Below are 26,747 nucleotides of genomic sequence, written 5' to 3'. Positions count from 1 at the left end.
GTGCAGAGTAACCTAGAAGGCTTCCGGGAACTCTGGACCCCTTCCCAGAGCACCTCAGCCAGAGGGAGAGCCTCTCGAGCCGGAGCCGCCCGGGCTTGTTTGCCTCAGGAAGTAGCCCCTGGAGGACTGGGGTGGGGCCGGGCTGCTGGCCAGGACCCCGGGCTGCGGGCTGCGGGCTGCGGGCTGCGGGGCACTGGGGAGCAGAGCGTGAGCCTTGAGGGTAGGGATCTGCAGGGCATGGCCAACCAATCCCGCACGGAGCTTCTTCTTGCAAACAGCTTCCTGGGAAGGCTCCTGGTCAGCGGGTGGCTGCAGGGTGGCCTGGGGAGCCCCAGGAAGCAGTCCTGTGAGGGGAATGTGGTGACTAACGGAGACAGGCCCGGGCAGATGGGTGGCAGGCGTGCCTGGCACAGGCCAGGCTTCTGGCTGACGCCACACAGGCTCACGGCTGGGGCTGGCTGGGGCCCTTGAGGAGGGAGGTGCACGCCCCCTGTAGGTGGGCACTCATGGGGTTTCTCTCCACTCAGAAGGGGCTCTGTGTGGTCGAGCCCCGATCAGACAGGCACCTACCCCCTCCTCCTGAAATGGCCGGGAGGGGGCAAAGCACGAGTAAAGGGAGGGAGGCGCTGTGCTGGGAGACAAAGGGCGGGTGCCGGGAGGGTCTGCAGAAGCCCCATGTCTGACTCCTGGGCTGCTGGACCTGAAGCAGGTTTCAGAACTGCTCTGAACTGTTGCTTTCTCAGCCATATTGGGCACACAATAATACTGGGGACATAGTATCAGGGATATAATAATACTGGGAATATAGCATTAGGGATATAATAACAGGGACATGATAATATCAGGGATGTAGTATCAGGGACATAATAATATCAGTATGTAATAATATTGCTGACTTGGCTTCTTGCATTACAGAGTCACTGTGAAGATCAAATAAAGTCACATATGCACAGATTACTTGATAGACTGAAAAATGTTGTATGACCATAGGGATTTGACCTCTACCCAAGGGCTGGTAGCAGGCAGTGTTCTGGCCACGGGTACTGATGGCTGTGATCAGTGCCATCTCAGCTTTAGATGGGTCCTATGTCCTCTCAGGAGTTTTTCCTGATGACTACCTCCTTTGTCCCTCTGACTGTGATGCCTGGCACCTGCATCTTGGTGGCTGTACCTGTCCACAGCCCCATGCCACCCTGGGCTCTGTGGACGGTCACCCTGCCCTGTCAGGTCCTGGTGAGTGATGTCGCACAGGGCACTGGCCTCGGCAGAGGTACAGCTTTCTCTTCCTGCGATCGAGGATGTTTATAGTGCTGTTTGCTTTAGAGGATTGAAGCGAGATTCTGTATGAGAAAGTGCTAGAAAGCCATACCAATGTAAGTTTTTCTCAATGTCATTGATAAGCACCCTTCCTCAAGCCAGTAGGGAATGGGCAGTGACCGCTTCTGTGAGCCGCACTCCGGACGAGGTGTGCATGCCTTCCTCTTCCCTGCCCTTCCCTCTCTCTGCTCTGGGCATGTCCAGGGGCCACAGCATGGTGAATGCGGTCATACCTCAGAGCTGGGGCCCTCCCAGCTCCCCTGGATCTGCATGTATGTGGCCTCCATGGTATACACAGGAGCCCCAGCGCTCAGCCAGGCTCGGCCAGCAGACTCCCCAAAGAGACAAGGATGACAGACACTTCACAAAGAAAATAAGCCACACCGGCAGGTCACCTTGTGTTTTGACCGCCGCCCGGGAGGGCAGGCTCTTCCAGAGCTGTTTCCTGCTGCTGACTGACATTCCTCCTCACTGTGCCTGAGCTGTTGGCTACCCTGATGCTGAGGAAAAAGCTCTCACAAAGGAAAAAAAAAAGAAGTAAGATTTCCAAATGGGCAAGTCAGTGGTCAAGGTTAAGGGTCTGTTTCTTGGAAACAGCGCATACCTCTTGCGGGAGATTTGAGCAGATGTGAAGCGTGCACTGTTACAAAACTGAGCAGCAGCTACGTCTGTGGGTGTAGATGGGAAGCAGTGGGTGCCTAGAATTCAGCACACAGAGCACTTGTACTGGAATAAGGAGGGAGAAATTCCACGATCATTTGCAAGTAGATTGGGGGGGCACCAGATTTCATAATGATTATGGTTTCTTTCTCTTCTGCTTTGCTGAGCATGAGACCTTTACTTTAGTTCGGTGCTGAGCCATAGAGTAGCCACTAGCCAGCTGTGGCTGTTTAAATTTAAATTAATTGAAGTTGAATACACTTAAAGTCAGTTCCTTTAGCCCACTGGCCACATTTCCAGAGTCCAGAGGCACATCTGGCCCATGGCGTCTGTACCGAAGAGCGCAAATGCAGAATATTTCCACCATTGCACAAATTTCTTTTGGACAGTGCGGTTCTAATCTGCTCAGACATTCTTCTGCTCGGGGGTAGGAGGCCACAGCGGAAATGAGAAGAGTTATTTAAGAAATGCGAAGAGGAAGAACAACTTAATATTCAGCTGTTGACATTCAGAATCTGATCTTTTGACAATAAAATAGCTGAGCAAGTCAGGCTATTGTCTTGAAAAACACATTTCCACATCTCTTTCCCTCCCCCCTCTGACATTTCAACAACGGAGCCTGGACAACTTAGCCAGAGGTTTCTCTACAGCAGAGAGGAGAGCCAGGCTTAGCAGGAGCCAGGGCCGGGGTGGGTGGGGGGTGGACAGGGTGTGAGGGGGGATGGCAGAGCGTGTGTTCTGCCTGAAGAATGCAGACAGGAGACTGTAGGAGGTGGACTGAAGTATGTGACCCACTTCTGCTGAACAGGCCTTTCCAGGCTTGGGCTGCAGAGCGGCGGGGGTGTCAGGCAAGACGAGGGCCACACATCTGCCTGTGCAGCCACATTAAGGTCAACCTGTGGCACTGGTGGCCTCGGGAGACCGCAGGCTTGCCTTCTCAGGCGGCCTTTGGCCACCATGTGGTGTGGGTGCTGTGCTGGCATCTGCCATGGCAGGGGGAGGTGGCCCACTGTCAAGGCTGGACTTGCAGGACGTGGACTAGGTGGTGGGTGAGGCCGAGGCAGTCTGAAGGACATGCGTGATTCCGATGCGGATGGGCAGACCAGCTTGGCAGACACCTGCCCCACGGACTTCTCCTGGGCAGACAAAGGCTACCACCCAGCACGGAGGAGGCTGGGGACTCCAGACCCAAGGACTTCGGTCCGTTCGTGCTGACACAGGATGAATAAGCCCCCTTCCTCTCATGCACCCGGGACCGTCTCGTGGACAGAAGCAGGAGGAGGGCAAGTCCTGTCTTAGTAACTGAGAATTTTTATCCGAAAATATTTACAAGTCTGTATATTTCCTGAAAAAGCTGTTTGCATAATTGGCTAAGAGTAAGTCTGAACTGGATTTAGCTAATATTTTCTTGTTAACCAGTGGGTAGGGGCCCCAGAGGAGAAAGGTCAGATTAGCTATTGGCACACCAGAAGCACTGCGTTTCTCTGTCCTTCGGGGGGAGTGTGGGAGTTGAATCTAGAGACCCTGACATATAAGCAAGGACTGAGTTAATGCTCCACGGAAGATCAGACAGGGCGGGACACCAGCGAGGTGAGACCCAGAGAAAGGGGCCTGACTGCGTGATCACGGGGGCCTCAGCCACCCTGGTTCACAAGCATCTCCTTCATCCTGGTGAGGAGGAGGTGGGGCCTACGGTCAGCATCTAAGACTAAGCCATCGCACACGTCCTCCATGGCTAGTTGCATCACACCATCCCAGTTCAGATACTGCAAGTGACACAAAACCCAACCAAATTCACAAAAAAAGGGAGTTTACTGCTTCGTGTAACTTAAGAGTCCAGTAGTATTCTGTCCCAACTTCAGCTACAGTCAAATGCAGGGCTCAGCTGATGCCATCAAGTCCCAGTCTAAACTCCTCTCTCAGCTCTGCGGTTCTTCATCTCGGCTTCACTGCCGAGTAATTCCACGGGGCAATCCGGCCGCCAGCAGGTGCACACGCCCAGCAGGAACAGTGTGAGCCCTCCTCCCCAGAGTCCCATCAACTGTCTCATTGCTTTTCATTGGTCCTGACTGTGTCTGACATCCATCTTTCATCCAATTGCTGTGGCCAGGAGAATTCAGCGCTCTAACTGGCCACTCTGGCTCAGGGGTGGAGTTACCTCCACCTGTCACGCATGGGCAGATGGGGAGGGAGAAAGGATGCTGAGCAGTCCAAAGAGCTGGTGGGCTAAACTGTATTGAGGAATCATTAGGCAGGGCAGTGGATTTAATCATTCTCAAAACATTATTTTGTTGTTGTTGGGAGGACTTCGGCTTTGGGCATTGGTAGATAGGTTGTAGGTAGATGTCTACCTGAACCAATGTACTTCAGTGTTGTGGACAAGATTCTGATGCTGAGAGTGGACTGAAGGCGTGCTGTCTCACAGAATGTGCTAGAACACACTTGCGTTATGAAGGTGTCCTTGGCAGTGCTATTCTCCTGAGCCCATGAGAAATTCTGTGGCCAAAGGGTCATTAATGTCTAACTTCCTGTTTTATTCTGCTTGCAATTAAAAAAACCCAACCATTGGTGTCCCTGGAATTTGCCCTTGGGTCACAGCAAACTTTAAGATATTGTTGAGAAGATTGTGCATATTTGCATAAACTTTCAAGGTGAAATATTTTTAGTGTTTTCCTTGCGGCTGCCATTTCTTTCTTTCTTTTCTTTTCATTTACTACCTGTGAATCAAGCCCTGTAAGCCTGACGAGGACATAGGACCAAACAGCCCCTAAAACTCAGGAGAATGTACCAGTGGAGGCCTTGGCAGCGATCTACAACCAATCAAGGTCCCCAGACTGCATCTAGAGGGGTGGTAGTGGATTGATGGCAGGTGGTGTCCCTGCTAACTCATGTCTGCCTGAAACCTCACAATGTGACTTCATTTGGATACAGAGTTTTTGCAGATAAAATTTGTGAAGATGAGATCATACTGGATTAGAGTGGGCTCTAACTTCAACATCTGGCATCCTTATAAGAGGAGAGGTCATAGAGAGACACACACAGGGACGAAGGCCACAAGTGTGAGGAAGAGACCGAAGTTACAAGCAATCCTGGCAGCTAAAGCCAGGGGATGCCTAGGACTGCCAGAGCCACTGGAAGCTGGAGGAGATGAAGAAAGAGACTTCCCTGGAGCCTGCAGAGGGAGTGTGGCTCTGCTGACTCTTGATCATAGATGTCTAGCCTCCAGAACTGGAAGGAAACAAATTTCTGTTGCTATCAGTCACCCAGTTTGTGGTAATTTGTTACAACAGCCCAAGGAAACAAATACAGGGCTTTAAAAAAATTGAAGGCCTCGAGCAAAACAGAAATGATGACATAGGGATCCTCTTGGAGGTTCCTTGACAGGACCTGTTTGAAGGATTAATTTCTGCTTCAACAGTCTTGGTTTATCCACACTACATTCTTTTCTACAGCCACCGTATCTGGCCCTGAAGTTTGCTTGGTTCTAGGGGCAGAAACAAGCACACAGAAGCACTTTAGAGGAGCAGCAGCCCCGATCCAGTCATACACCAGCCCTGACATTGTCCAGCCGCAGTCAGAATCCTTCATTCTTTCCTTAAGTGCACACACACAAGTGCACACACCTAAGTATACACACACATAAGTATGCACGCAAGTACAAACACATGTGTTTTTAAGATTCAGTTGATCTTCATCATTTGTGGGTTCTGTGTTTATGAATTCGTCTACCCACTAAGATGTACTTGTAACCCCCAAATCAGTATTTCATGCTTTTTTGGCCATTTGTGAAAAGGCTAATGAAAAATCTGGGTTCTGATGTGCACATTCCCAGCTGAGGTCAAGCAAGGTGATCCTCTGTCTTCTTGTTTGATACTGTATACAGATGTCCTTTCTGCGAGGTCTTCAGTGCCACATTTTTTGCATTTCATGCTTCCTCTTGGTGGTTTTTTGCTGTTTAAAATGACCCCCATATGCGAGGCTAAAGTGCTCTCCAGCCCAGAGGGTAACTTCTGGAGAAGATGCATGTTTGATAAGCTTCATTCAGGCTGAGTTCCAGTACTGTTGGCTCTGACGTACATTAATGAGTCAACAATAAATATTTAAAAAGGTATTTTTACACAGAAACAGACATAAAATGAGGTTATAAATCAATAGGTCAAAGAGAACATGCAGCGACTGGCAGGACCCTAACCCTGTGTTCCCCTAGGAGCAATAGTTCTGTATTTACTAGTTCAGTGTTTGTAGAGACTTTATGCAGCATCACTACTGCAAATAACAAAGATCGATTGTGGATTTTTCATCTAGGCCCTATGATGGGAACGGGGATGAATTGACAAGTGTCCTTGAACTCCAGTGCTTCTGTCTGTGTAACAAAATGCAGAAAGCTCGGGAGCACTGGAGCTCTAGTGAGTTCAAGGTTCACAGCTGTGCCATTACTGCTGTCACTTAGCAAGCACCTTCAGAAGGCCCCTGGGTAGGAGCAGGCCATGCCAGGGTGAGGCAGGGCCTCACCCTCGAGAGCTGAGCATCATCACATGGTAGTGATCTACTCAGCAGCCCTCCCTGGCCCCATACAAAGCACAGAAACAAACCCAAAATACAACAACAAAAAAGGAAAAATTCACTCTCAAGTAGGAAAACAGAAATCAGAACACAAAACCATAAAAACAAACCACTCCTGAACAACGGGCATTTCAGAGGAACAGTGATTGGCTATAGACTCAGTGCAATGATGTCCCACCAGTGGGGAGAAGTTTCAGAGGGGGAGTAATAAGGAAGTCCACTCTCTGCTCTCTTGCAGATGTACTGGAGTCACTTTCCTTCCTGTAATCCTCATTAAAAACAGAACAACACAAAACCGAATAGCAAAGACCGAAGAAGGAGAAAAAGATAAAGGGTCTGTGTGTTCACTATACTAACTAATCTAAGGGCTTCACAAAACTAGTTAAGAGGTGGCTGTGAACATGAGAACACACAGACCTAGGTGCTTAGCTTTAAGGACATGCAGTGTTTCACCAGCTAGTAATTCAGAATTTTGATAATTCCAAGAGAATGGAGGCTGAAGTTTAAGCTGAAACTTGCCTGAAGAAATTTAACCTCAATAAATGACTCATTTCACACTAAAAAAGAAAATGACTCATAATGCAAATTAATATTGGAAAATTATTTACTCAAGGTGAATGTTAAAACTATTTAAATTAGCCTCGGGCAACTGGGGGCCAACTAGCCCCCATTTATGGGATTTTTAGTGCCTTTTCATGCAAAGTGCTCTGAAAACCAGCTCCCGCCATGCCACTGAGGAACCCTGGGTGAGTTACTTCAGATTCGCTTTGAGCTCGTTTCCTTCTAAGAAAATGTCCGAGGTCATTGCGAAAGTCAAATGACAATTCCCAGGAACGAGTCCCAGAAATTATAAAGGGCCATGCAAATGGTAGCAATGACTATTCCTGGAGCCCGTGAGTGATCCCCCAGGCTCACGCCATACCTCACCCTTCGCAGGCCCTGTGTTCCAGACCACCAGGTGTTCCCGATGCTGCTCTGGGCCTCAGTACAGGCCCTCCTCCTCCTTCTCATGTCCAAATGCTCCCTTTCCCTCAAGACCCAATTCTTGTCTCATTTCTTCCTCCAGTTGCATGAAACCTTTCCTGCCTGTGAACTCCTGTAGCGTGTTGTCGGCATATAGTTTAAGTCATGAGCCACAACACACCTTATATGGAAGCCATGTGGGTGAAAATTTTATGTTCCCTTACTGATCTGCAGGCTCCTTGAGGACCAGCGCTGTGTCTTATGGATGCTTCTCTCCCACACATTCCTTAGACCAGTGATGCCCACGTAGCATGTGCACAACAACTTCTTGAACGTTTTGTGCCTTCTCCAGACCGATGGACCCAGCCAGCCTCCTTCAAGAGTGGAAAGTATGGTTGTCTGGGGACTCTAGGTTGTGCAGATGTGGTCTGATTCGAGTGTTCTGGGAAGACTAATCCAGCCTCAAAGTACAGGTTGGAACCGTGATGGGCTGAAGACAATTGCAGGATAGTAGCTGGCATGGATTTGGGCTCAAAAGGGTCAGAGTCAGTGCAGTGGAAAATACCAGGGAAGAACATTCGTGACAATCCTGGCCAGAAAGGAGTTGTCTTGAGCTGTGTTTTTATAAATGTAGTAAGTATCAAACATTATTGATTGACTGCATGTTGCAGATAACATCTGTTCCCCTCTCTCCACCACCACCTGTATTCAGTTTGCCTCTGAAGGAGGAGCAAGGAATTCACAGAGGAGGAAGGAACCTTCTCCATCATCTGCCCCTGCCATGAAAAGCAGAGGGTGGATGACTATTAGGGAAGCTGTTGCCTGGCACCCTGTGGAGTCATTTTGGTCTTTACAGACAGGGACCTAGAAGTTAGCACTAGTGGCGGACAGAAATATTTGAGAGGCTTGGAGACTCTGTATTCAGGGAGAGCTGGTTCAGGGCCAGAAAGACACAGTGTAGCACCAGGCAGGGCTGCTGGCTCCTGTCCTGTCTTGCAGGAACCAGTCTTCCAGAGAATGGGAATGTTGGGGCTTGTGGAGTTGGCCTGGCAGAGGTTAGGTGAGGCTATGCCAAGAGGCCCTCTTGGGAGTAGCAAGGGCTAATGGGAGTATGAGTGGGGGCAGAATACAGAGGTTGTATGGGGGGGCACCTGAGAAGCAGCCCTTTAGAGTTCCCTGCAATGCTGGGGTACTCAGGGCCACGGAGTTCCTGCTACTGCTTGGTGGGTGACTGTGGGCCTGGCAAATGTTTGCATGCCATCTTGCTTCTGAAAGGGATTTGGTGAGGCTTGGGCACAAAAGAAATACCATTTATCACTGACAACTGGGGCACTTGGTTAAAACGTTTTATTTATGTTGATGACCAAAATTCAAATGTTACAAAAGTGTATACAGTGAAAAATCTATATCCAATCCCTCTTTCCCAGTCATCCAGTTTTCCTCCCTAGAGGCGATCGATACTAAATGTCTTGTGTGTCCTTAGAGATATTCTACATATATAAAAGTATATAATGTACTCTGTCACTGACTTTATTTTATTCTATTTTTTAATTTTGGTATCATTAATCTACAATTACATGAGCAACATTATGGTTACTAGATGCCCCCCTTCATCAAGTCCCCCCCACATACCCCATTACAGTCACTGTCCATCAGTGTAGTAAGATGTAGAATCACTACTTCTCTTCTCTGTGTTGTACAGCCCTCCCATGCCTCCGACCCACGACATTATACATGCTAATCATAATGCCCCTTTTTCCCCCTTATCCCTCCCTTCCCACCCATCCTCTTCAGTCCCTTTCCCTTTGGTAACTGTTAGTCCATTCTTGGGTTCTGTGAGTCTCCTGCTGTTTTGTCCCTTCAGTTTTTTTCTTTGTTCTTATACTCCACAGATGAGTGAAATCATTTGATACTTGTCTTTCTCCCCCTGGCTTATTTCACTGAGCATAATACCCTCCAGCTCCATCCATGTTGCTGCAAATGGTAGGATTTGTTTTCTTCTTATGGCTAAATAATATTCCATTGTGTATATATACCACATCTTCTTTATCCATTCACCTACTGATGGACACTTAGGTTGCTTCCATTTCTTGGCTATTGTAAAAAGTGCTGCAATAAACATAGGGGTGCATATGTCTTTTTTCAAACTGGGCTGCTGCATTCTTAGGGTTACTTCCTTAGAGTGGAATTCCTGGGTCAACTGGTATTTCTATTTTGAATTTTTTGAGGAATCTCCATACTGCTTTCCACAGTGGTTGAACTAATTTACATTCCCACCAGCAGTGTAGGAGGGTTCCCTTTTCTCCACAACCTTGCCAACATTTGTTCTTGTCTGTCTTTTGGATGGTGGCAATCTTACTGGTGTGAGATGATATCTCATTGTGGTTTTAATTTGCATTTCTCTGATGATTAGTGATGTGAAGCATATTTTCATGCCCTGCACTCTTTTTTGATACAGACATTATCTCCTTAACAGCACAGCACAGCATATCCCTGAAAACATCCTTCCCTATTGCTTTAAAAATAGCTGCGTAATATTCCATTGTATGATCAGACAGTAATTTTCTTAGGCAGTGCTGCCATTGATGAACATCTAGTCTTTCTTCCCAATATTCTGCTATTATAAACAGTACTATAATGAATAATCTTATACACACACACATATAATCTCACACATAGGTGGGAATATGTGTTTCTAAGGGGGTTGCTAGGTCAAAGGTGTGCACAGTTGTAATCTCTATGAGGATTGCTGAATTACACATCAGAGAGATTATACACGTCTACACTCCTGCCGGCAGCTGTGAGCACACCTGCTTTCTCATACCCTGGCTTGCAAAGCTACCAACAGGGTATGGTATCAAAGTTTTTTGACATGTGCCTTTCTGAAATGTGAAAAATGGTAGAGGTTGCAATTTCAAATTGCTTTTCACATTTTAGGAATGAGATTGAACATACCTTCCCATGCATAGGATCCATTTTTTATTTCCTTTCCTATGAACTGTGTGTTCATATCCTTTGCCCATTTTTCTGCTGGTGTTTGGTCTCTTCATTTTGCAGTGCTTTTTGTCTGTTAGGGAAATCTAAATTGCAAATATCTTCATCAACTTATGTGGTATAAGTCATTCTACATAACTTCATAAAACATAGTATTGACCTTGTTTAGCTACATTGTTTACTTAAAAAGTATGCAATTTCATTCCTGAGAAAAAAAACAAATTAAATATTCCCAATTGCAAAAGGCTTCTCTTTCAGATGCAGAGCAAAGTCATAAATAATGATTGAAATAGTCAAGAAACACAGAACACCTGGGTTTGGCACTTGTGAGTAACACAAGTAGATTTCAAAATCCGTAATTGAGTAAGCCAGAAGTGACGGATCAGTAAAATGATGAGAAATGGGGAGAGAGGCATGGGCAGGTGTTTGGCACAGGAAAGACAGGGGTGGGAATCGCTTTTGCTGCCTGGAAGAGAACCCTGCATGAAACAGGTGAGATTCAGGGGTCCCTGCAAGGAAGGAGCCGGGTGGTGATCTGGAGGTGGTTCCAGCTGCAAGGCAAGGTCTTAGGCCAAGTGTGCAGTGACTGTACCCAGTGCTAACAAAATCAAGGCCCTGTGTCTAGAAGGACCAGCTTTTTCACCAGCAAGCTCCCTCTGCCTCTTCTGTGGCTGGGGCCATAAATAAATCTGTGATCTCTTCCCCTGCTACCGCTAATCATTGCCCCAAGCCCCAGACTAGTCCTGAAGAAGCCGCACACCAGTGCTGAAGGTACAGGTCTAAGTCAGCCTGGAGGTAGGTAGCTCCACTTAGGCTGTTCCATCTCCCTCTTCCATGCCTGCCTTGTGCTCCATTCCTCTATTAAAATGCTAAGAAAAAGGAAAGAAGAAGCAAAGAATTTGTTTTACTCTAAAGAATAAGACTCACTGGCAGAGCGCAGGCCTGCTAAGCACAGTGGGCAGAGAGCAAGAGAACTTAAGGCCACCAAATGCAGGACCAAGATGTATCCTTGAGGCTCATGGATTTAGATACAGAGACAACTAACAGTGTTTGATAGCTGCTATAATTATCACTCAGTGAGCACTTTTTTGTTTATTAGATTGGTTAGATCCTTTAGTCCCTTTATATTTTAGCCCTGCAGAATTTCTGTGGTCAGACCTAAAATGTTGGAAATCTGCTCTTTTATGAGGTCTAGGAATGCATCCTTCCCAATTCCTCACTTTTTGTTCAGTCTCAGCTTCACAAATTCGGATACAAGTGCAGTTCAAATTCCGGAGAGAATTGGAATAGTCAAAGCCATCTTCAAGTGTGCTCTCAAGACCACCAATAAACAAGTTGTTTCTATAGCAATGTCATAACAACCCTCTGATCACCAGTTTGTGCCTGTGCACACATTCTTTCTAAGTCCTCCAATTGTCCAAGGTGTACGACACTCCTTGTTTGATAGATGAAGCAACCTGTGGAAAGGTTAAGTAATTGCCTGAGTTCATAAAGCTAATGAGTGACAGAGCTGGAATTTAAACCAAGTTCTGTAAAGCCAAAACCTGTTCAGCCACCAGTAACCTCTGCCACATTCTCTACTGCCAGGTATGTTTTCTAAACCACCAGATTTAGAGCTTTGTAGCACCTCAGGATTATTTCAATTTTTTAAACCCACAATACCAGGTCTTGATCTAAATGATAAACATTGTTCTCAAGATGCTGGCAACCTCACAAAGAGAATCACTACTTGTTCAAAGCAACTGGGAAGCAATTAAATACACACACACACATCTACAATGAATTGTTGAACTATAGGTTATAGATGACAAGGGCATTGAAGCTTAGAGATGAATTTGATACCATGAGCTGAAATCACTGGGGAATGCTTTCTGAAAGGACAAAATTTCTGTTTTGGACCTCAGAAGGTGATTAGGATTTTGAGAGGCTAAAAAGGGAGAAGAGGCTAATGTTGGCTTCAGGCAATGTGGTAGACTAGATGTCTTAGAAAACCTCCCCAAACAATAAGCTGAATTTGTTGGATACAAAATTCCTTTGAAATGCATCACTGAGTTTGCAAAAGGATAGGAGTAGTTCCTAAAGGCTAAAATCAGAGAATTGCTGATGCCTCTGGTACTCCTGGGTGCCTAGAGCAGGGACTGGCAAACATTTTCTGTAAAGGGCCAAATTGCAAATATTTTTGGTTTTATGAGCCCTTATGGTTTCTCAGTTGTAACTACTCAACTGTGCATTTGTAGTGTAAATGCAGCCCTAGACAATACAAAAACAAAAGGGTGTAGGAGGATTTCACTTGCAGTGAACTGGGATTGGGCCATGGGCCATACTTTCCCAATGTCTGATATAGAGTCTTGGAGTTTAATGCCTTTTGTAGATCTTCTGTTCCCGGGCTCACAGAAGGTGAGAAGATGGAACTGAGACAACCCTCACTCACATAAACAAGGTTCATGGAGAATGTGGACTAGGAGAATGTGGCCCCTGACAAAGGAAAACAGATGGGAAATTTGTTTTATGAAGTTGGGCTCTGGGTGAAAAAAGAAAAGTAGCTCCCCTGTGAATCTGTTGCTGTGGGTAGGTCTCCTTTCATGGTATTGGGGTTTAAATTTATATGACCTGTGCTGTACAGGAAACTTCAAGCTACACAATTAACTTAAAGTGGTTCTTGATTGGTTGTGCCTTAGGGCAGCTTACCAAACATGAGTTCATAAACCAAAATTGTAAACCACACAAGGAAACAAGTCACTGTGAGCAAGAGTCAGCAGAAACAATGTGTTTCTCTCAAGGATTTTGATGTATTATAATTCTTGGCTATAGAAAATGTCTTAAAAATGAAAGAGGGTTGAAAAAGAGAATAGAGGCTATTTCAGGGAAGAGGAAGAAGAGAAGCAAAGATTCAATGGTGGGGATGAGAACATGTTGAGGGGTAAGTAGGAAGTAGTCCTAGATAGTGTTCATCGGAGGGTACTAATGAATGAATGAAGTGCTCACATAGCACTCTGCTAGCAATAGAGGTGAGTAAGAGACATAGGCTCTGCCCTCAAGGAGGTTGCATCTAGGAGAATCAGGTAAATAAATCAACCCCATAAAATGTGGAAGGTACAGAGACAAAGGAGGAAGCTGTCTTTTCTACCAAGGCAGTTAGGGGGCAGCTTCTTGGAGAGCCTTATGCTTGAGCCAGGCTCTGAAAGATCTGTAGGGTAGGTGATGGTAAACTATTGAATGGTTTTAAGGAGGAAGGTAAAATGCAGACTTACAAATTTAAAAAAAAATTATGTCTGCCAAACAATGAGTAGAATGGAAAGTGAAGCAATGAGAGACAGGAAGAACAAATGTGATAGTGTTTGAATAGTCATAAACAGAAGAAGCAGAAGTTTGGGTGGATTTGAGCCATATTTTAGAATTTTGCCCATTTGGGCCTAGCAAATAGCAATGAACCAAGTTTAATAGCCGTAACTCCATTGACGACCCTGCAACCCCACACCAGCTCCTCCCAAGTGTTTCCAGGGTTCCCAGGGTTGTCTCACAAGTGTTCAGGAGTGAGTTGACTCCCCTGCCTGGCTCCTCCATGCCCTGCCCGTGGTTGTTGTGCTGTGACCTTGGCAGGGTGGGGCACGTGTTCATTCTTTGGTGCTGAGTGTCTGGAGAGAGTACTGCTCAGTCCCTAAGGGGTACACAGCTTTCATAAATTGGTCCTTTGAGTTTTGCTACAGCCTCCGTGCTCTCCATGAGACTCAGAGAGGACACTGGGGAAGAGGTCCACCCACCAGAGCCTATCCTCACTGTGTCCCTCACTTTGGACCACCCAGCCTGTTGTACCTGGCTCTGTAGGACATCCTGCAAGAGCCAAAACAGGGGTGTGCAGGAGAACTGGATTGGGTTGTCCCAGGATGTTTCTTAACCCCCATGCAATGGGCTTTGCTGAGCTTGCTCCCCACTTCCCTGGGGCACAAGAGGGCCGTCCACGCAATATGGGGCCAAGACTTCTGAGTCACCAATGAGACGTGGCAGAGAGGAGGCTGGAAGGTTTTCGGGATGAGTGGGAAAGATCATTGGAAAGATGAGGCAAGGTCTTTGATCCCTGCGTGAGGTGTCTATTTCCCACCACAGTGAGTGTTGCTCCAAGAGTGGACTGCTTTATGTCAGCCTCTGAAGTACAGGGGGAGTGGCTGAGAATTTCAATTTGGGGGCCCTCTGTGCAGCAGAAGTCTTGGGAAGGGGGCTTGGGGAGCTTACAGTTTTCACTAGTGTCCCTGGGTGACAGTTTGAGAATCTACATGCATTTCTGTAATGGAGTCCCTATGTCCCCCATCAGGTGACTGAAGTCTTTGAGTGTGAGTGGTGCACCCAATGCTCTTCTTACCTGCTTGCAAGCACGGGCACATGGATGGTACACAGTGCCCGCGCCCATCTGTTCACTCAGCTGAGCAAACCGATGGCGTGCTGACAGGGCAGTGACCCTGTTTACAAGCTGCCTCCTCTGACAGACATTTGGCACCCATTCATTTCCCTCTTGCTTGTTCATTCTGTGAACACTGACTGGTTCTCTCTCCAGGCCATGCGCTGTGTTGGAGGCTGAGTCTCACGGGAATTAAAATGACAGAGGGACGAGGGAGGAAGGAGCAGGGGGTGTGCCGTGCTAGCAGCGAGACTGCCCAGAAGACAGAGCCGCCCCAGAACTGGGAGAGTGAAAATCCCTTAGGATGTCTTTCTTAGTATGAGTTTTAATTTCTGCTTGTTCTGTCTCCCCAAATGAAGAAAGGCACCTCTATTCCCTAAATCCCAGCTCGGGGGCATGGCGGGCATTGTGAAGACTCTCAGAGTCAGGAGCTAAAGGGAAGCTTTATGTTCCACTGGGTCCTGTTTGATCTGTATCCCATCAGCAGGGGGGCTCCGAGCTCCTCTGGGTCCCCTTCCCTTCTCCAAGGGCACCCAGGAGGCCATGGGTTCTTTGACGTCCAAAGAGAGTTTGAATGGTACGCTGGTCCTCTGTGCCCAAGCGAGCTGCTGGCGGACGCTTCCCGCTCAAGTCAGGGCAGATGCGGGTTCCTCACCCCTCTCTGAAGCAGATCCCAAAGCTCTTAGGTGAAGGGTGAGCATGTTCCTTAATAAATTCCCCTTTTTCAGGGTCGCAGATGGGATTTTGGAACCTTGTTCACCTCCCTGCTCTCAACCTTATTCCTGACCAGAGAATCTCCTTAATTTTGGCTCCATCCCACTGAGGAATCCATAGTGGGCAAGCAGACCTTCAAGGACAGCCACACATGTGGGCAGAACTCATGAGGCATTGCTGAGCAGGAGCCTCTGAAGCCCACAACCTTGAGAACCTCAAAGGAGCAGATGCCCACAATCCCAGAAGGAAGCAAAGAGCATAATGGGGAACCGCCTGGCTCTTTGCCATTAGTTAAACATTTTAACGCTGAGTTGGGGCTGCCTCTGTGTTGCACAAAAATGCCAGGGGTCTGCACCTTCAGCTTTTGACCACATGTCTCCTGGGTGCCAGTGAGGCCTCAGGTCTGCCAGCTTAGGACAGGAGCTTTGGCTGCCCCCTGGCCGGGGTAGGGGGAGCAGGAGACAACTTTGCAGTTGCTCAATGCCACCAAGGGCAGTGTGATGTAAGCGTAGGAGGGCGTGTGTGTGTGTGTTTGCCTCCTTTGGTGGCTCAGTGACTTCAAGGAATGGGAGTTCAGAGCAAGAAAGAATGCAGTAAGGGAGGCAGGACCATCCCAGGATCCCTGGGAAAAGCTGTAGAGCTCACCTCACAGACCTGGAACATAGCTTGGGAACTGGAAAGATGCAGCCCTAGTCACTGGGCGGTTGTCTTCCGCTCTCTCCTCCCCAGCTTTGGCATCTATTTATTGGTCCCTTCCGATTACGGCAACTCAGAATACCTTAGTCTTTGCTTCTAGTGCTCAGGTGGCTACCAACCATCTTGTCCTCCATCCTTCACGAACATTTCAGTCTGTTGGCATAGGTCTTTGGCTTACTCACTGATTCGGCTACTCTTGGGTTCTCATGGCCTGTTTTTGAAGTACCCTCCCTCTCTCCAAAAGCTAGCTGTTGACTCATTCTCTGTATCTCCTGTTAAAGTCCAAGAGAAAGGGAATTTGATTAGGTTAAGTGAGCCATCCTCATCCTGTCCTGGCAACGATCTTTGCTCGTAGGCTGCTGTTCCATCTACAGACCTGCCAACCCAGGGACAGGAGCTTACCCACCTCTGTCAGCCAGGCTGGAGGCACCAGTGCCCTCTTCCGAGGAGGGCAATATGTACAAGAAAGCCTCTAAGGTTTATTCCCCAGATGGGTGCAGCAAATTGAGCAGTTTCCTCAAAAGGGGAATGTCAGTATCATGGCCATTTGGAAGAAGGGCCACTCAATGCAGTGGGCTTTGCGGGTGACAGACCCAGGCTAGGATTGTAATTCTACTTAGTAGCTGTGTGACCTTGGGTGAATTACTCAATCTTTCTGAGCTCAACTCCTCACCTGTAAAGATGGAGATGGAGATCCCAGATTGGACGGATGTGTGGATCAGAGATAAATTATCTCAAGTACCTAATAAATGGTGGGTGCTCAGGTGCTCATAAATAGCTTTGATTATGGCAGCACTAACAATGGTCTGTCTGATCTGGACTTTGCGTGTCACTGACATAATTTTGAATCCTGTGGTTCCTACAATGCCAACATTGGTAGTAAAAATGAGAGTAAAGTAGGTGCAGAAAGAGCATCATTAAGGAGCATTCAGAATGTGTTTCTGATTGTATGACAAGGGCTCATCTAAGTCTGACTGGAAATAAATGGCAAGATTGAAATGTTTCCTCTTCCACAAGGATGAATTCAACAAGGGTGACTTCACTTAATACTTGGAAATGAGAAACCAGACAAGATTTCTTTCTTTCTTTTTTTTAATTGAAATGTTGTAGATATACAATTTTATATTGGTTTCAGATATACAGCACAGTGGTTCAACAGTTCTCCATATAATTAAATCCTCACCCCCACTGGTGCAGTGACTGTCCCAGACAAGTTTTCTTGGCTAAGTCTCCTCTAATGATTTGTTGAAGAATATCTGCCATATCTTTGTAGTAAGACTATTTGAGTAGAGACTTTGAGAATCAGTGAAAATAGTGCAGAGATACAGCAGTAAGGTAAATGCAGCTTAGCAGTCAGAAGCCATAATGTCTGGTTATCAGGGTTTTACAGTTAACTGGCCTGGAGGTGAGAATGAGGTGGCAGGAGCTGTTACAATCAGCCACAACCAGCTCTGTGGAGAAGAAGTGGATCAAAACCAAGATATTTTTCCCCAGATATGATCCCCGAGAAAGAAACCCAGTGACTGCCCCAGGCTTCTTGATCACTTCCCTTGGCTGGTCTGGCACATATGCCACCCCTCTGCCTCTAAATCCAGGCCACTAGACAGAGCTTCTAGCCGATTCTTTCATGTGAAGAATTCCCAGGTGAACTGCATATAGCAGAACCAGACCTGTTGAGTATCAATGTGATTCCTCATATAAATTATCTTTCATAGGCAGAGAGCTCACACTGATCACTTATGAATGGTTTGTATTTCATCAGGCAGCTTCTCCGGCACCCACTTGGAGACGCTGGAGCCAGGGATTTTATGCCACTAACTGCGACGGATCATCCTGAAAGAATGGGTCAAGGAGGCCTCCTACCTCCAGTGTCTGCACTGCAGCTTTCTGAGTGTGACCTGGGGTTGGTCACGCCACAACTATCAGAATGTCACACTACGCATTCAGGCTTGTTGACAAATAGGTATGAGAATTACTGACACCTGATGGAATAATTCAGCATATACAACCATGTTAGGTTGTAGAAAGTGTGTTTTGTTTCTGTGGAAAATATTTTTCCAGCAGGTGATGAAGGCTGCTGTTTTGGGAGAAAAGTCTTTTTCCAGAAAGCTGCAAAAGCTATTTTGGGTAGAAATAAAGTGAGGCAGAAAAATGTAGCTTCAAGAAGGCTTCTTCTTTTAACTTTTCTGTAGAAAAGATAAATCACAAGCTGCTAGACCTTGAGGAGGTGAATGAATCCCAGACTCTACTAGTCTAAGAGACAGTATTGAAAATTCAATCGAATGTTCTCTTTTCCCACCTAGATTTCTGAAGGATGGAGGGACTTGGGAATGTCTGTCTGCAACCTTGTCCACTTTTACATTGATTTATGGGTTGAACACATATTTATTGAGCAATACCATGTGCCAGGCACTATTCTAAGTGTTGGAAATTTTGTAGCAAATAAGGCAGAAATATGCCGATTGATGCAAACTAGACTATATCCAATTTTTTTCCTGTTATGAACAGTGCTGTTAGAAACATTTTGCACTTCCTTTGAGCACAAAGAGCAACTTGTGTAAAAGTCTCTATGATGTATTTTTATGGGTTGCAGAGAATGCATATCTTCAACTTGACCATATATTGCTAAATCAGTCTATGAAGAGGTTGTCCAAATAAATTCCCAAGAGCAGGACATGAGTTCCACTGTTCCATAATATTGCCAATCCATCATACTGTCAGACATGAATTTTTGCAATCTTCTAAGTATATAATGGTATTTCACCATTGTCTTAATTTTTTTTCTTGAGTACTGGTGTAGCTGGGCATTCTTCATATATTTATTAGTCATTTGGATTTCCTATTCTCAGATACTCTCTTCAGGAATTTGGCTCATTTTGCTCATCCTTTTTTATTTTCTGAGGGCTGAATGCTTACTCTCTCATGTAAGAAGATTCCATGTATGTCTGGGTCTGTCTCTGGACCATTTTAACTGTCCTACATCTCTCTATTCCTGTACCAACACTTCCCTGTTTTTGTAGCTGTAGGGCATCCTCCATATTTACTTTATTCTTTAAAAGTTCCCTCACTATCCTTAACTGCTAGTTCTTCCATATAGTATATAGAATTAGCTTCTTAAACACTTCATATATCTGTGCCTTCTTTAAAGTTGTTTTATTGTTCTAACAACCTTATAGAAATATAAAATTACCATAAAATTCCTACCTTATAAAGTGTGTAATCCAGTAGTTTATATTCATAGAGCTGTGCAAACATCACTACTATTTAATTCTAGAACATTTTCATCTCCCCAAAAAGAAATCCCATACTTACTAGCAGTCACTTCCCAACTCTCTTCTAACTTATCCCCAGTCCCTGGTAACCACTAATTCATATTCTATCTCTAGAGATTTGCCTATTCTAGACATTTCATATTAATGGAATTGTATACCATGTGGCTTTTTGTGTTTGGCTTCTTTCACTTAGCATAAGGTTTTCAAGTGTCATCCATGTTGGATTAGGACTTCATTCTTTTTTATGGCCTACTAATATTCCATTTATGACTATACAATAGTTTGTTCACCTGTTTGTCAGTGGATGGGCATGTAACTTGTTCTCCTTTTTTTATTATGAATAATGCTACTCTGAACAATGGTGGTTCTTTATGAACAGGTTAGTTTCCTTTAAAGCACAAGAAATTTTACTATTGACAAAGTCCAATTTATCTACTTTTTCTTTTGTCACTTGTGCTTTGGGTGTTGTATCTAGGAAACCATGGCTACTACAGGGTCATGATGACCTCTGGTTTTCTTCTAACAGTTGTGCAGATTTAGCTCTTGGAGTTATGTCTGTGATGCATCTTGCGTTCAGTTTTTGTATATTTCATGAGGTCAGGATCTACCTTCACTCTTTTTCATGTGGCTATCCAGTTGTCTTAGCACCGTTTACTCAAAAGGCTGTACTTTCCCTGTTGAATTATTTTGGCACCTTTTTGTCAAACATCAGTTGAGCATAAATGTGGGGCTTCATTTCTGGACTCTCAATTCTATCCCGTCCAACTGTATGTCCATCCTGCTGCCAATACCATATATCCTGATTACTGTAGCTTTGTAGCAAGTTTTGATTTTGAGAAGCTTGAGTCCTCCAGGTTTGTTTTACTTTTTCAAGACTGTTTGGTTATTCTGGTTCCCTTTCATTTCCTTATGCATTTTGGGATCAGTTTCTGCAAACAAACAAAAAGGCAGCTAGGATTCTGGTAGGGATTGCATCAAATCTTTTGATCAATTTAGGGAGTATTGCTATCTGGACAATATTAAATCTTCCAGTTTGTGAACACAGATGTCTTTCCATTCATTTAGGTCCTATTTAATTTCTTTCAGCAATATTTTTTAGTGTTTGGTGAGAAATTCTGCATTTTCTTTAATTTTTGTCCTAAGTGGTTTGGTATTTCATTCTTAATGCAGTAGTAAGAGGAATTGTTTCCTTAATTCCATTTTCAGGTGGTTCATTGTTATATAGAAATACAGTTGATTTTTATATATCAACCTTATATCCTACAAACTTGCTGAACTCACTTATTAGTCCTAATGATATTTTTAAATTCCTTAGGATTTTCTAAATACAAAATTATGTCATCTGCAAACAGACATAGTTTCACTTCTTCCTTTTCAGTCTGGATGACTTTTATTTCTTTTTGTTGCCTATTGGCTCTGGCTAGAATCTCAATACACTATGGAATAAAAATAGCCAAAATGGATATCCTTGTGTTTTTCCTGATATTAGAGGGACAGCATTTATCTACTTTGTGATGTCTTTGTCTTGGTCTGGGATCAGGGTCATTTAGCATCATAAGATGAGTCAGGAAATGATCCTTCCTCTGTTGTTTCTCAGAAGGGTTTGTGAAGTGTTAGTGCTATTCCTTTAAATATTTGGTGGGTTCACTAATGGGCTTGGGATTTTTCTTTGTGGTGAGCTTTTGATGAATTCAATCTCTTCTCTTGTTATAGGTTTATTCATTTTTTCTATTTCTTCATGAGTCAGTTTTTGTAGTTTATGTCTTTCTAGGAATTTGTCTATTTCATCTAGGTTTTCTAATTTGTTGTGTAATTGTTCATAGCATACCTTATGGTTCTTTGAATTCTGTTTGGTTAATAAAATTTATTAACAGAATAAAAGAGTTGTGTCTTCTCTTTCTTTCCTTATTTTACTAATTTGAGACTTTTAATTTTTTATTTTTTAAATCTTGAAATCTTTTCTTTTTTAACCTTAAAGTTAAATTTTTTAAATCAAAATTTTGGTTAGTCTAGTTTAGTCAGTTTTGTTTGTCTTATTAAAGAGCCAACTTTGATTTTTGTTGATTTTTTTTTGTCTATTAGTTTTATATTCTCTATTTCATTTGATTCTGCTCTTTATGATTTCCTTCCTTCTGCTTGCTTTGCTCTTCTTTATCTAGTTTCATTTAAAGTTTGTTATGAGAAGGAAAGTATAATAAACAAAAATACATTTATACTGTCATATCATTAAGTGGTTACCTTTACCAATGCTCTTTATTTCTTTAAGTTGATTTGAGTTACTATCTAATGTCCTTTTATTTCAGCCTAATGGAGTCCTTTTGAGATTCTAAGGCAGGTGTGCTAAGGACAAAATTTCTCAGTCTCTCTTTATCTGAGATTAATTTCTCAAGGATCATTTTACTGGATATGGAATTCTTGGTTGGCATTCTTCTTTCAGCACTTTGAATACTTTATACCACTGCCTCTAATCTCCATGGCTTCTGATGAGAAGTCAGCTGTTAATCTTATTTAGGATCCCTTATATATGATGAATAGCTTTTCTCTTCAAGCTTCTCTTTTCATGTTTGTCTTTCAATAATTTGACTAGGATCTGTTTAGGTGTGAATGTCTTTAGGTTTATCCTATTTGGAGTTTGTTGAACTTCCTGGATGTGCAGTTTTAATACTGTATATCAAATTTGGGATGTTTTTAACTCTTATTTATTTAAGTATGCTTTCTGCCCTTTTCTCTCTCTCTCTCTCTCTCTGGGATTTCCATGATGGTGTCCTACAAGTTGGAGATTCTGTTCATTTACCTTCATTCTTTTATGATTGTTCTTCAAGCCAGATGCTCTCAATTGATCTGTCTTCAAGTACATTGACTCTTCTTCCACTTCACATCTGCTGCTGAGCCACTCTAATGAATTCTTCATTTTAGTTATTCATTTATTTTACCTTACAACACCAGAATTTTTATTTGTTTCTTTAAAAAAATTTCTCTCTCTTTATTGATAATCTCTATTTAGTGAGATATTATTTTCATACTTTCCTTTAATTCTTTAGATGTGGCTTCCTTTACTTTTTTGAGAATATTTATAAGAGCTCATTTAAAGTCTTTGTGTTGTAAGTCCCATGTTTGAGATTCCTCAGGGATAATTTCTATTGACTGCTTTCTTTCCCTTGTTTATGGGCCATGCTCTCCTGTTTATTTGCTTATCTTGCATTTTGTTGAAAACTGGATTTATAAAATAATATAATGTATTAACTTTAGAATTTACATTCTCTTCATAATTGTTGGTATTGGTTGTTATTATTTGTTTAGTGACTTTTCTTGACTAATTCTGCAAAGTCTGTATCCTTTGTCATGTGTAGCCACTAAATTCCTGCTTGGTTACCAAATTCCACCATTTGGTAAGCTAATGATTGGACAGAGATTTCCTTACATGCCATATATCAGTAAGTCTCGAACCTTTGCTGTGGGACTCTCTGCGCAGGTGTTGTAAAATTTTAATGCTCCAACAGATAGTTTACAACTCTGCCTTTGTCTTTTTCTCCTGCTTGCTTAGAGCTTAAGGGTCAACCAGAAGTGAAAGATTAAGGTCTTCTCAAGTCTTTCCTGGGCTTGGGCATAGCCTGATATATGCATGTGATCTTCTAGGTTAAAAATTGATTCTGACATTTGTTCCCAGTGTTCTCATGACTTTCATGGAGAACTGGATTTCAGAGGTTCATATTCTACCATTTGGAGAGTGCTTCTAGTCTGTCTCCCTGTGTGTGTGTGTGTGTGTATGATCTTGTACATGCATATAAAGACACATACACATAATCTTGCACACATTTTGTTAGATTTATTTCTGTACACTTTATATTTTGTGACGTTGTTAATGGTATATTTAAAAAATTACCATGGTGCTCACTCTGTGCATACATCCCTGGTGTGTCTGCGTGTGATAGAGATGAATCTCCTCTTCTCACAAGGACACCCATCAGAGTACACTATGGCTCAGCCTAGTGGCCTCATTAACTTAATCATTGCTTGCCCTCCTTTCAAGCAGCACTTATCAATGTCAAGCTCATCTAATCAGCCCCGTTCGTGATGGCAGAGCTCTTGGATGGCCCTTAGACATGAATGGAGCAGAAAAGGAAGATTTCACCACCGCTGTGATGTTGGCCTGTCTCACTTAGAACACCTCTTCTCCCCTTTTCCACTCATCCATGGCCCAACTCAAATCCCATTCCCTTTAAGTTTCCCTGAACCACAGTGCACTCATCTTCCTCCTCTGAATTCCTTGAAAGTTTCTTGGCATTATTTCTTTACTATTTACATGTATGTTTCCTTGTGTCACGTCTTGTATTGTTAATTTAGCTCTTATAATGTTCTTTTTTCATTAGGTAGTAAGTTTCTTCAGAATAGCGACCAGATCTTTATATTGTCTATAGCATGTATTCATAGTAATTACTGAAAAATACTATTTGAATATATTTATGGGTACGTTTATAAATGAACAAATGAATGAATGACTCAAATACAAGAAAACCGAACACACCTTGGTTTTTGAGTGTTTCTTTCTGGGGCCCTGGTGCTGAAGGCAGGAAGAAACGCAGAGCCATCTGAGCCCCGGGTATGTGTGATCACAACTCTGTGGGTAGGTCCCTGCTCCAGCAGTCCTCTGGGGTTTGTGTTACTCAGGAATTTGTCATATCACTCACTCCAACTCTCTTCCAAGGATAAATGGTACCCCTGACAACCAGGGTCCTCACGGCCTCTGTTTGGTTATTGAGCGCAGCCCCATGTTTACTCAAATGCTATCTCCAAGTAGCCAGGAGTGAAGTGCTGATTAACGACTCTTACTGTACATGGCAGTGGCACATAATCGCTTCCACATGCTCCTGAACTTCATGTTATATTGTTTCAGCCGCTAATTTTCAAAATCCCCAAGACAAGGTTTCTGCTCTGAAACATGTGCTTCAGACTTGCTCCTTTCTGCTCCGCTCTTCTAGAAAACTTACATGTGGTTTAATTCAGCAGCAGGAATGAAGGGGAGACGTGTACATAATTTTTCTCCCTCTTTTTCTCCTTCGAGTCCTGTTTCTGCCAAAGCCCTTGGCCGGGATCCAGAAATGGCACATTCAGTAATACCCAATGTGTTTAGGTGATATTTCATAATTACACTGTTGGGGAAATTGTTGCCTTGAGAATAATTCCTACGCGCCCCTTCGTGCACCTCCTGCCAAGGGGGAGAGGGATGCGAGAAGGTAGGAGAGAGAAAGAAAGGAGAGAGGAATATGAAATTTGTCTAACCTTGGTAAGGGGACACATTAGAGAAGATTTATAAAATAGTCAAGAACGAGTATTGTTAATGCTTTCAGGATACCTGCCAAATCTATGCTTGGACCTGACCCACTTCAGAAAGGAAACAGAAAACCCGACTCCGGGTATCTGGAAGGTGGAGCAGTAGATGGTGCTGTGGATGGAAACGTAGGGATGGCTCCGTGTCCTGCCACCCCGCATTCGTGAGTCCCCAGTGATGGCTGGTCCAGCATTGCTCCCTCAGGCCACCACTCTTTCCAGGGTCAGCATCTCACCTGGAAGCTGGGGTCTGAGACTCCAAGGGGAGCACAGTTGGGTAGCCCAAAGGAAAGGCATCTTGTGGGTGAAGAGAAAGAAGCCTAGTGCTAATGGCAGGTTAGATGGGGAGGCGCGATTAAAGGGTGGTTTCTTAGCTACAGCCACAGAGTCTATAGAGGCCAGGACTTCCTCTGAAGCAGCTTCTCCCCAGATTGGGTAGGAAACCCTAGGGACAGTGTTCAAGCAGCCTTCAATTTCTACAGCTTGTTTTAGGGAGCTTCACTGCACTTTGATAGCTAAGGCATTGGAAAGGGGCCCGTGCAGACCTCCCTCTATGTGGTTTTCATTCTAGATCTAAGCCCCTGGTGGGAGATGCCAGGGTACAGCTCAATCTCCAGGAAAATGTCATCACTGAAAAGGAGAGACATCTATTCAGGGTGGTCACCAGACTGGTGCTCCTTGGGGACCCCTGCAGAGCCTGGCAAGTAGACACCATCCCAGTCACGGGCATGTGCGTGAGAGCTCACTGAGCTCTGACTTGAACTGGTGACAGCTGCATAGGTGCTCATCTTCTTGTGATTTCCAGATCATTTGGGGTGGATCATTAGAGTAGTTTCAGCCAAGCGGAGCTTTTAGTTACAGTCCAAGATGTCGTTTCTGAACAAAACAAGTACAAATCATATTTTAAAGAACTCTATTCCAAGCCATCTTCAGATGCCAACCTTCCAAAGTGAGAGAAGGCAATCTCCCCAAACAAAATTAACCACCACCACCAAGGCAGCCTCTCCCTGCACCCCCTGAAGATCCCTGCTGGCTCCCTAACACCCTCACCCCACCCCCAGCTGGACTGTGAGCTCTGCAAGGACAGGAATTGTGGCCAGGTTTGTTCTTCCTTGAATTCCCAGCGCCTCATATAGGAGTTGGAATATAATCATCTCTGAAAAACTTCTTGATGAATGACTCAGCGAATGCATTAAAAAAACAACTGATTAGAAAAGAAATCAAGCAAGCAAGCAAAGGAAAAACAGCCAGGGAATAAAATCTGAAGACTTCCCAGCTCCATATAAGGAATGGGACGGGCCGAGTTGTGTAGCGGATCCCGCTCTGCAGGCGTGTAGTGTGCCACTGAATCCGTGAGTGGGTGGGGGGTGGTTTGTTTCCTCCTGGAATCTGCAATATTCTTGAATTGGAGTATCATTTACCTTCACTGATCTTAGCTGTTTCCGATGATTACTGGGGCAATAGATGTTAAGTGTTCTGTCACCAACCCCCACCTGTGGAGCCTAGAGGAAATGAGCCACAGTTATTTTAATAAAGTTTTTACATTTAGGGAGGCCCTATAGATACAAATTCAAAGCTGTTTTCTTGCTGTAAGTCTTCTGTTGGGCCAGAGTCATGGGCCAAGGCTCTTGCCACCATTTTCTGAATTCTCAGTTCCCATCATTTCTGCTCATGATGATCTTGGATCTTCCTGTGGGAGAACAGGTTGCCTGGCTAGCCCTTCTGAGACCTGGAATCCCACTAATAAAAGCCAGCAGGTAGATTTTGCTTGATCTAATTTATAAAGCATAAGGTTGGTGTTTTCAACAACTCCTCCTTGCATTGAGCCAAAGCAAACTCATTAAATA

At 44.4% G+C, this 26,747-nt stretch overlaps 1 long non-coding RNA gene across 1 annotated transcript in view; it reads left to right on the top strand.

Annotated features, from left to right (window-relative positions):
- LOC118970569 (uncharacterized) overlaps positions 1-26,747 on the top strand; it is a 158,342-nt gene that overhangs the window by 514 nt on the left and 131,081 nt on the right. The window lies entirely within an intron of this gene.

The sequence above is a fragment of the Manis javanica genome, chromosome 12, assembly GCF_040802235.1.
Source record: "Manis javanica isolate MJ-LG chromosome 12, MJ_LKY, whole genome shotgun sequence".
Classification (NCBI taxonomy): domain Eukaryota; kingdom Metazoa; phylum Chordata; class Mammalia; order Pholidota; family Manidae; genus Manis; species Manis javanica.
Note: the sequence above shows the minus strand (reverse complement) of the source record. Positions and strands in the feature narration are given on the sequence as shown.